We start from the raw sequence: 11,592 nt of genomic DNA on the forward strand, positions 1-11,592 counted from the left end.
GGGAGAGAAAAAAGGGGAGAGAAAAAAGGGGAGAGAAAAAAGGGGAGGAAAAAAAGGGACAGAGAAGGGGACGAGGGTATTTGGTTCTTGATTTTAAGCCCAGATTGGAAACAGGTACCTCCCACCCTCCAAATCTTACATGAAGAAGGGAGGAATTTCAGTCCAAGAAGGAGCATCCATGGGTTTGTTGGATGGTAGCCAAAAAAGAAGCTTTGAAGATGGAATTAAAGAATGGATTGACACCTGCAACATCCTCTTTGTGCCTCTAAAGCACATTGCATATTTTTTTTTCACTTAATTTTGTTTCCATTCCAGACTTGGAGGATATGAGGAATATCCAGACAGTCTAATTCCAGCTCCTGGGCACACAGAACTCCTTCTAACAGCCTTCCAGATAGGACTCCCTCTCTGTAAGAGAAGCTTAGAGTCCTGAATTCATTCCTTTAAATTGTACTTTAAATTTGCTCCATTTTCTGACATTTGCAAAAACCCTTTTCCCCCCTTTTTTAAGGGCTCTTATTGGAACTGACCTCACGTGGCACTGAAACTTTTAGCAATAATTGATCCATTCCCCCAAAGTTTGGGGGTTAATGTTTATTATGGTAGTGGAGCCAGGCACGTAATACATCTGAAAGCAGTTAATCCAATTCTCTTTCCCTCAAAGGTTAAATATTCCTGGAACGTTTTTGGAGCTGGAGAATCACTGAGCAGTGAGCTGCATACACATCATCCTCCTCCCAGCATCCCTGGAGATCACATTTCCCTTTACAGGAAACCACTAGGGGACAAAGTCTTGTTGAAGGACTCAGAAAAAAAGAACAGAATCTGAAGGTTTTTTGGGATGTCTCCCCCAAATGTTGTTTAAGGAAGTGATCTCTCCAAGCTAAACCACTTTCAATACCAAAACCTCGATTGTTTGCAGCATCACTTCAGGCCATTTCCACCTTTGGGGAACAGCTCAGGGAATGTGGGAGCAGGACAACACTTTGCACACCAGGAACCTTTTCCAGCTGAAACATCAGGCCTGGTTTGCCAGTGGCAATTCATCTAAACTAAGTCATTTCATACCACCAAAATAACGAAATAAAACGGGAGTTTGACCCAATTTCACAATCCCTTGGTGGATTTTCAAGGGTGAAAACAAAGTAACTTCTCCTAAGCTAAAAAACAAGGCATAAAGTTAACAGGAAACGTTTAAATTCGAGTGGAATTAAATGGAAGATTTGGAACTATGCAAAAAAGCAGCTCAGCTCTTTAGTGTAATGTTGAAACATCGGCCCTCCAGGTGCTCTTAAAGGAATAAAGGCAGTAATGGTGCCAATGAATCACCCAGTAAAACATCTCAGCTCCAGAGCAGGTACAGAGGGGAGGGAAAAGCAGCCAAATTCCAAGATCTTAATCATGCTCTGGCTTTATATTTATCAAAGTTGTGAAAAACAGAGGTAACTTTTCGACAAAGAAACTTTTACTGCATCTGTTGGACTTTGCCCTGTGTGGTCTAAACTGTGCCTGGCAGAAGGCAGAGTCCTGAGATCCAGGAGCTGCCAAAAAGTGGGAGACAAGGGAGGGAGGGGAGGAGGAAGAGAGAAAGAAAGGAAATGGCATCATCAAAATTAATTCATCTCAGTTAATTGTTTTGTTTTTAAAAGGCACAGGTGACAAAGGAAGGTCCTGCTCATAGTCATGGAAGTGTCCCTGGAAGTGTCCCTGGAAGTGTCCAAGGCAAAATTGGATGGGCTTGGAGCAACATGGGCTAGTGGAAGGTGTCCCTGGGGTGGAACTGGATGGACTTTACAGTCCCTTCCAACCCAAACCAGTCTGGGATTCCATGATTCTCATCTGTAAACACTGAGGAATGGATAACATGAAATGCCGCTTCCTTCCTCCAGGAGCTCTGATCCTTCCCACATTTAAACACCACAGGGAGAAAAAAAAAACCAAAATCTTTCTCTTCCCAGTGGGCTTTTCCCTATGTCCAGAACAGAAAGCTTCCAAATTATGAGCTGCCCTTCAGGGCTTTGCAAACCCATCTCGTTCCCAAAGAATCTTTGTGGGAAATGCAGCTTGAGAAGTCTCCAAGCAGAACTGCCCCGGGTGTGAAGAAGCAGAGCAGCTGAACACCAGGGATCTCCAAAACATCCCTCAAGTGTCCTTCTGGCTCTGAAAATCTCTCCAGCTCACAAAAAAAAAAAAAAAAAGTGCTAGTAAGAATCAGGGCATGGTTTGGGTTGGAAGGAATCTAAAAACTCATCTCATTCCACCCCCTGCCATGGACAGGGACACCTTCCATATATCAGGTTACTCAGGATGCACCTCCCAGCTCATCCCATGTAATCCTGGAGACTAATAAACCTAATAACTATTTAAAACATGCTTAAAAATACCCAGGACTTGACTAAACCAGCATCTACATATTCCCTGGGGATCCTGTTCAAAGTTTTCCACCACACACAGGTTTTTTGGGCAGGGATCCCTTGATTGCAGCTCCCAGCAGTTCTGCCTTCTCCCACCTGCACCCAGAACGTTCCTGCCTGCATTTAAATGCAGATTTCCAGGTAAATGGCAATGCCAGGCAAGGAGCTGCCAATGAAAAACTGGCCTGGGAGAGCTACTTAAAGAGATTAACTTTCTTATTATTGTGTCACTGCACACTGTAATTCAAGCAGCTGGGAGCCTCATTTCTGTAACTACACAAAATTAAACTGGGAGAGAAAGCTCCTTTTTGTGCTCTTGTTTTCTTGCCTCCAAAGCTTGGTTATGTGCCTTCAGTGCCTGTGCTCCTGAACAGGAGGATCAGCAATTAGAGGGCAAGAACAGGGTTGTTTTTCCCCCTGTAAAATTTGCTTTTCTTTAATTTGTTAGAAAAGTAGTCCTGTAAAAGTCTTCACGTTATCTGAACTCATTTGCAGCAGCAGTGAGAACAGCTCACCTTTCCCTTACACAACAAGGGGAGGCAATAAATGCAGAAAAATTAAGGTTTTAGTTTTTTTTTTTTAATATGTTTTTCACTGTAGGCTGCTAATTTTTACAAGAATATATTTCTATTTCATGAAGACATACATAAATCACCACTGCACACATTATGAAAAGCAAGAGTAACTTTGTTTGGTGACAGTGGGCTGATACAAACCTGTGCCACTGGAATTTTGTGCAGCATTATTTTCAGCTTTACCAGTGTTGTAGAACAACAGAGTCATTTAGGTTGGAAAAGAGCTGCAAGATCATGGAGTCCAACACATATTGGTGGGTTAAATCTCTTTCCCAGGAGCAAAACTATAAAGAAAATGAAAACTTTTTAGCCTCCGTTCAAAAAAAATCATCTTTAACTCTTTAAACTCTGCTGCTAAATCAGCTACTGTGGGTTAAATTAACCCATCCTTACTGAGGGACAGGCAGTTTATGGAGAGAAAACAGTTTCCATGTGGAATTCAGAAGTGTTTAAAAGCTTGGGCAGAGTATCTTTTACTCATGTTCAAATTAACAACATGATTTGGAGAAACTCAGCTTTGGAACAACTTTCCTTTGAAAACCTGAGCAATTTGTGTGCTTTCCTCTTCCAGATGGGATCCACAAGACTTTTATTGAAGTAACAGCCAGAGAAAGGTAATTACTGCAGAAAAACATAAAAGAACTTAGACAGGTTATGTAAAAAAAAAAAAAAATCTTAGTTTTATCATTTGTAAGGATGATTTTTCCCATCAACCTCAGCCAAACTCAAAAGGTTTTCCTGAACTGGTGGGTGAGTTTGACTTGTGGGAGATGGAGTAAGGCATGGCTCAAGCAAAGAGAAGCCACGGGAGAGAGAAAAATAAATTAAACCTAGAAAATATGATCTAAAGAAATGGAGAGAACTGGGGATGTGTGGTTTGGAGGTGCCCAAGGGGAGGGGTGAGAACATTCTGACAGTGGATTAAAGGTAAAGAAGTCAGGAATTGAGTCTTCTCCATGGTCCCTGCAGAGAAACTACAAGTGATGAGCTGAAATCCCAGCCAGGGGAAATCAGGTTGTGCACCAAGGGAGATTCCAAAGGGTGAGGAGAGTTGGGCACAGGGACAGATTGGCCAGGGAGGGTGTGGACTCTCCAGCAGCAGAAAACCTGGTAACAGGCACCACAAATGTATTGAGAACAATTTTGATGCAATGGTGTTGCTGCAGTGGAATTATTTGACTTTCCACCCCTATTTCCCACCTGTAAATCAAACTGCTCTATTCTCAGAGTTCTCCCTTCCAGCATAGCCACTGGAACCACTGTACCCCCTTTGTGGTAGCTGGACAATGGCCTCACATGGAAACAAGTGTCTCCTCCAAGCACAAATGACCCTTCTCCCCTCAGGAAGGCACCAACCAGCCACTGAGTTCCACTGCAGAAGGGAGATCCCACCTGGAAGTAAGATCCTTCCCTGTAAATCCCCATGTTTTCTGCATCAGCCTCATCTTAGAGCATTTCTAAGCTCAGTGCAGGAGTTTTCCTCTCATCAATAGTGTGGTGATTTGGAGTAAAATCTGCCAGAGCAGAAAATACCTTGGACTGCAGAAAATGCAAATTAATTTATTTGTGCCCGTTTGACTCAGAGCTGTAGCTCTGCACTGGCAATGACATGAGAGGCTAAAACTAATTTTAAACCTACAAAATAATGACCTGATGCTGAAATCAACCCTATGAATATTTAGGAGTGGTAAATTCCTTTAGAATGCATGAGGGAAGACCATTTACTATTGGAAAAGGGAAACCTGGACAGCTTGTATTTCATATAATCATGGAATAGATTGGGTTGGAAGGGATCTTAAAGACCATCTAGTTCCAATCCCACCACCATGGGCCACTTTCCACTATCCCAGGTTGCTCCAAGCCCTGTCCAATCTGGCTTTGGACACTTCCAGGGATGGGGCAGCCACAACTTCTCTGGAAAATCTGTTCCCAGGAGCCATTTCTTATCTTTCCCCAATCACTAGTGTAAGTTAAACAACTCCTTGAACCCTCTGCAAACATCAAATCTCAATTCTCATGTTATAAATCCCACAAGTTTTCTGGAGCTGGGACAATCTCTTCATATGATCTGTCCAATACCCAGCCCAGTGGATATTTCAGATGCATCATTCAAAATACTTAATATTAATGACTGTGAAACAAAACACTGTTACACAGGGTCCTAAAACCACGTATTCTTCAGAGTTTTACTGAAACTAAGAGAAAAACCTACCAGAGAAGGTGCTTAAAGCCTTGCTCAGCACAGGAAGGTAAACACAGCAGTTGGTTTTTTTACTGTCCTTTGGAGGTCTTTGGAGTCAGAGATGTGAAAAGCTGAGTAAGCAGAACAAAAAAAAAACCAGTTAGTGAAATGCAGAAGGAAATGTGGTCGCTAAAGCAGTACTATTCACCTGTACTTTGACTATTTAGCTCAGTTAAATTCATGATCCATAAAACAGAGAGCAATAAAATCAATTTTTTTGTTGTCATGGCTGTGTGGAATTGAAGTATCACTAATGCTTGAGAAAACATTGCTCTTACTCAGACGCTGGTGTGGGTTTTTTTAATCAGGAAGCTGAGCAATTGCAGATATTATTTCCCCTTGACAAGTTTCAACCCAAGTCTTTCTTAATGCCCTGCTACCTTAAAGACTCCCATGAGCACGGAATGCCAAGCTCTGGAATAAAGACTCAGGTCCAAACTATTACACAAAGAATAGGGGGTGGTTTAGTCAAAGTTTTTTTGTGTTTCAGCCCAAAGTAGAGCCAAAGCTGATCAAGGCAATCCCTGCACCATTCCCTGTCTTCAAGGATGGGGACACAACACGTCGTGTCTGGGAAAACTCCAAGACGTTTCTCTTGTTCTGTATCCCGTTCTCCAGAGAACAGTCAGAAATTTCCAATGCTAAACTTCCTCTGTGCCATGGACTGTGCTTCTGGAGCAGCATGGCCACAGAGATCCAAAAAAACGGAGCTGAAGGGATGGGGAGGCAGCAGAGCAGAGCAGGACATGGGGCTGTGCCACCTCACACACTCATGGGCTTGGGACACTGTTGGGGACATTTCTTTCAAAACCAGGGAAAGAAGCCTAATGCCTAGAAATCTGGGGATAGAACAAGGGGGAATGGGTTCAAACTGCCAGAGGGCAGGGTGAGATGGGATACTGGGAAGGAATTCTTGGCTGTGAGGGTGGGGAGGCCCTGGCACAGGTTGCCCAGAGAAGCTGTGGCTGCCCCATCCCTGGGAGTGTCCAAGGCCAGGTTGGAGCAACCTGATCTGTGGAAGGTGTCCCTGCCCATGGCAGGGGGTGGAATGAGATGGTCTTTAAGGTCCTTTCCAACCCAAACCATTGTGGGATGTGCCCATCTAGAAAGCACCTCTCACTCTGTGCTCTGGCTGCCGTTCCCTATTCAAAAGCAAGTCTTTAATAAAGGTTCATTTCCTCCCAATAAATACCCTTATCTCTGATTTCAGGCTGCTGCCTTTAAATCTAAAGAGCCCTGTGTCCTGTTGTTACATTAATATATTGGCCTCATTTCTGCATTAACTCGAGTGATTCTCCTGGCTGACCTCACTCTCTGGGTGATGCCACCCCTGTGGTGTGTAAATGGAAGGTAACTCCTTATCCAGGAGGGAAGGGGCACTGATGGATTGCAGATGAGGAGGAGGGAGGCAGCAGCACAGACTTGGTACTTGTAAGTGGTTTGCAACTACAGGTGTCTGACAAGTGTTGTTTTGCTTTTCCTCCTGGAGCTTCAAAGTAAAAAAATCATCCCTTTCGTCTTTCAGTAAAATTTAACTGACTGCTCCACGTCCAAAGGTTTGATAAGTGGGACTGCTCTTATTTTCAGGCTAGAAAGGGTTCCCAAGGCAAAGATCTGGAAAAATCAAGTAAAAATCAGTCCTTACCCAGCCCTTCAAGCTTTGCTATAACCACAATTTTGCCACATAAAGAGCAGGTTGGTGCTGATGAGGTTTTGCTCTCACTGTTCCTCCCTGTGGATCTGTGTCCTGTCCACCTGTTTTTTATTGGAGACATCCCATCTCTCTGCAGACATCCCAAACCCACCTGGACACATTCCTGTGTCACCTGCTCTGGGTGACAAAGCCTTGCAAGGGGGGTTGGTCTGGATGATCCCCAGAGGTCCCTTCCAACCTGAACTATTTTTAGTTCCAACCCGAGCTAATTTTGGTTCCAACCTGAATTTCCAACTTCCAATCCTAAATCCAATTCCATCTTCCAGTCCTTTCCCATCTGAACTAGTAGTTTGTTACCACTAACAAACAATTCTGTGATTGATGCCTCTGTCCATCAACCTCCACTTCTGCCCTGGCGTTCACAGCAACCTCATGCACAACACTCCTCACTCCCACATCCAGCAATTCAAGACCCTTCCAACCCAAATTGTTCTGTGATTCCATGAAATTCACTTTTTAAATAAAGAATCACACTGGGATTAAGTGTTTGAAGGCTTGTCACCCACCTGCTGCCAGGTGGTGGCTTCAGCACCGCAACGTTGAGGACCAAGGAGGTGCCTCCTTGAGCAAGGTGGCTTTTTGACAAGTGAAAACACGATTTTCCTCACCTAAAAAAAAAGAAATAACACTGCACAATGTTGCTGATGTTGCTGCTTTATCACTTGTTCCTAATCCAGCCCTGCAGCCTTTGGAAAATCCACCTCCAGCTGTGTCCCAAGTGTGCAGCTCTGATTCTCCAAGCAACAGAGAGGACCAGAAATGGCTCCTTCTCATCACAGTTTTAGGGACATTTTTACAGAAATGGCGACATAATCGAAATTTTGAGGACTCTTGTTCAAAAATCCAACTATTTCAGAGTGCAACTGCTGTCAGAATATGTTAATGGTGGCCCTTAAATTGCAGCTGCACTTAGGAACTTGATGGTTTCTATTGGTGTCCTGATGGATTCTCCCAATGGAAGAAACTTTGCACACACCAAATTATAAACCTGAGTGGAACAGATGGTTCCATCAATATTATCCTGGCCAATTGCTAGAAACACTCTTATTAGGCTTAATATCTACCTGGATCTTTACTGAAAACCACAGGCAGAGGAGTTGTAATACAGGGGGGAAATATCATTAAAATAAATCGCATTGAAATGAATAAAAAATTACTCAGCAACTTCAGAATCCCAATGAGGACAAATGGCCTGTAAGTGTCATCTAGTGACTGAAATAACCAATTTATTCAATGTCAAGTAAGCAAAGTGACACATAATTTAGTTCTGCCATTCCTAGAATATCAGAGCAGCAAGGAAAACACAAAAATAAGGCCATCATATCTCAAGAGCAACAGAAATTAAGTTAATGAATCCTTAAAAAAACACTCTTGGGACCATTTTCGAAAAGATTTCTTGTCATTAAATCAGCTGTGCTTAAGTGCAAATGGAACAGCACAGCCATAAAAAAGGAAAAACTTCCAACAGTTAACTCAGAGAACCATTTTTAAAATGAATCTGAAACTTACCCCAATGTTTAATTCAGAAAACTGTTCTAAAATTAATCTAAAACTTATACCGAATATCCTGAACCAGGAAAACAAAAATTCAGCCTGGAAATTCTCTGTAAATCAGATTAATTCTGAGATTTTCATTAATTACATTCTATCTGGAAGAAGAAAGGCCTTTTCAGTCATTTCAGCTAAGCTTCCTATTCCCACCTCACCAAAATCCCTAAAAAAATCAGATATTTATCATCATTTCTGGAATTTCTTTTTCACCAAAATATTTTGGGGTGCTCATACAGCTCCCCAGGTTCAGCCCAGAAGGCAGCATTTTGTGGATGCTATTAGGATTATATTTTAAATAGGGTTTTGTTCAGACAAAGAATCCCAAGGAGCACATCCAGAGGGCACATGGATGTGAACTTGTATCCCTGGGTTTTGCTTCTCATCCCAGCAGGAACCACTCAAGGTGTTCAGCCCATCCAGGGCTCCCTGAGTGGGAACAGAGGGTAAGTGGACAATTAAATGCTCTGCAAGATGACATTTTATTAGCTGAGAGTTCTGAGAGCTGTGGAATTACTTCCCTTTTTTTTTTTTTATTTTCCTCCTTGAATATTGAGGGAGCTGTTAAATAAACGAGGAACCCTGTGGTCAGTGGAGGAGCATCTGACTGCTCTCCAGCCTTGCCCTGACAGATGAACCCATCGAGTGGGAGCTGTTTTAATGAAGCCACAAGATACTTTTATGATAATTTAGGTCTTTAAGAGGCAGCCTCTCTGATGAAGTGTGTTCCAACAGGTGCTGGAAATCACTAAATGCCTTTTTTCTCTAGACAAACACTTCAAGAAGAGGCATTTTTGTGCTTCCCAGATTAGCTGCTGCCATCTCTCATCCCCTTTAGCTCCAGCATATGTTCAGGTATTCCCTGATGTGTTTTTACAGCCACAAACAATAAACTCCCCAAAGCCCCGAGGAACAGAGGGAACAGCAAGTGGGTTGTGTTTCATCCCAGAAATCACAGAGAACATAAATTAGTTGAGTCATCTGTGTCATTTATCCACCTAATTGGGCTTCCCAACAGGCAGAATTTTCCCTTTCCCCCTTTTAAATTCACAGAACACCTTCTGGGTTTGGATGAGGACACATCAAGAAGAACATAAATCACACAATGCCAGGAAATGTCAGAAACACAAACCTTTGTGGAAACCTGGCTGTTATTGCTCTGGCCTTTCAGGTTCATATTCCCATTCCCAAATTGATATTTTGATAGGCAAAAGAAAAGACATATTTGCAAGTCTCTTTGGAGCCTTCCCTGGCACTTTGAATCCAGCCTAAGACACTGCTGGGATTGTGCAGGTTGGCTCAGGTTCCCAAAAAGTGAGTCAAGAGTGCTCTTGGAAACACTTCCTTGAGCATCTGTCAAAGGAAAACCTTTCACATGAGCTGTCAAAACTCCAAACTGGCCAGTTCAGCCTCTCTTAGAGCTGCTCAAGCTCCTTCAGCAGCCAAAGTGCCATCAGGGGGTGTTTATCTTGCTCTGATAATAACAGAAATCGGAAGCATAAATATTACTTTCCTATTATATTCATATTATTTTCACTGTCCCTTTTTGATTTTTACTGAGATCAATGGGATGGAGATCAGGCCCATTTCACACATCACAGTTTAATCCCCTTTTCTCTTGGCACTGAAAGCAACATAACTCTCCTTCTGCTCCTCCAGAACTCCTGGAAAACCCTGTTCCTGTCTGACAGCTCCTTATATCCATCCCCCATGGCCTTGGGAATACCATTAGGACATCTATCCATACAGACAGAGGAGATCATCCTTTTACTTATTTATACTTTTCAGGGCTCAGACTGAGGAATTCACACTGAATTTAAGGAAATCTGAGCAAGTTTCAGAACAGAGGACCTGAACACATACCCAGATTGGTTTTTATTGAATTATTTTTCTTCACGGCTCCAGAGTAAATAAAAAAAATTGGATTTTCTACCAAGAACTACCCACAACTGACACACTGCCATGAGTTGTTTCTAACCAGCAGCAGAAGACAGGAAAATTATTGTATTTCTCCTCTTGCATCTCCCTCACCTTTCCCTCACTAATTCCAGGTGTAACTCAGCTGAAAACATTTCCCTGTGCTGCCTCCCACCAGATATTTACACACCTGGAAAAAGATCCTCCTGGGCCTCTTCCCAACCCCAGAAACAAAAACACACAACATGGGAATAAAGCATTTTCAACCTGGGGGAAAAACAAAAAAAAGCACGACTTGATTTTATGCCGTATTCCAGTTTTACTAGAGATACTTCTACTATCTTGGAATCATTTTTCCCCTGAAAACCACCATTTTTATCCTTGAAAACCACATTTTTATCCACGAAAACCACCATTTTATCCCTGAAAAACACCATTTCCCCCAAAAAATCACATTTTTATCCTTGAAAACCACCATTTTTCCCATGGAAACCACCATTTTTCATCACTGAAAACCACCATTTTATCCTTGAAAACCACCATTTTATCACTGAAAACCACCGTTTTCACCCAAAAAATCATATTTTTATCCTTGAAAACCACAATTTTTCCCCTGAAACCCACCATTTTTTCCTCTGAAAAATACTATTTTATCCCTGAAAAGCACCATTTTCACCAAAAAAATCATAATTTTGTCCTTGAAAACCACTGTTTTATCCCTGAAAACCATCACTTTTCCCCCTGTAAAGAACTATTTTTGCCCCTGAAAATCACCATTTTTATCCCCGAAAACCACCATTTTATCCTTGAAAATCACCATTTTATCCCTGAAAAATACCATTTTCTCATAAAAATCACATTTTTATCCTTGAAAATCACCATTTTCACATAGAAACCACTGGTTTTATCCCTGAAAACCACCATTTTTATCTCTGAAAACCACCATTTCCCAAAAAAAAAAACATTTTTATGCCTAAACCCCACCTTTTTTCACCCTGAAAACCATCATTTTTATCCCTGAAAACCACCATTTTTATCCCTGAAAAACACAATTTTTCCTGTGGAAACCACCATTTTTATCCTTGAAAATCACCATTTTATCCCTGAAAAACACCATTTTATCCCTGAAAAACACCATTTTATCCCTGAAAAACACCATTTTATCCCTGAAAAACACCATTT

The sequence above is a fragment of the Corapipo altera genome, unplaced genomic scaffold, assembly GCF_003945725.1.
Source record: "Corapipo altera isolate COAL_440 unplaced genomic scaffold, ASM394572v1 113, whole genome shotgun sequence".
Taxonomy (NCBI): domain Eukaryota; kingdom Metazoa; phylum Chordata; class Aves; order Passeriformes; family Pipridae; genus Corapipo; species Corapipo altera.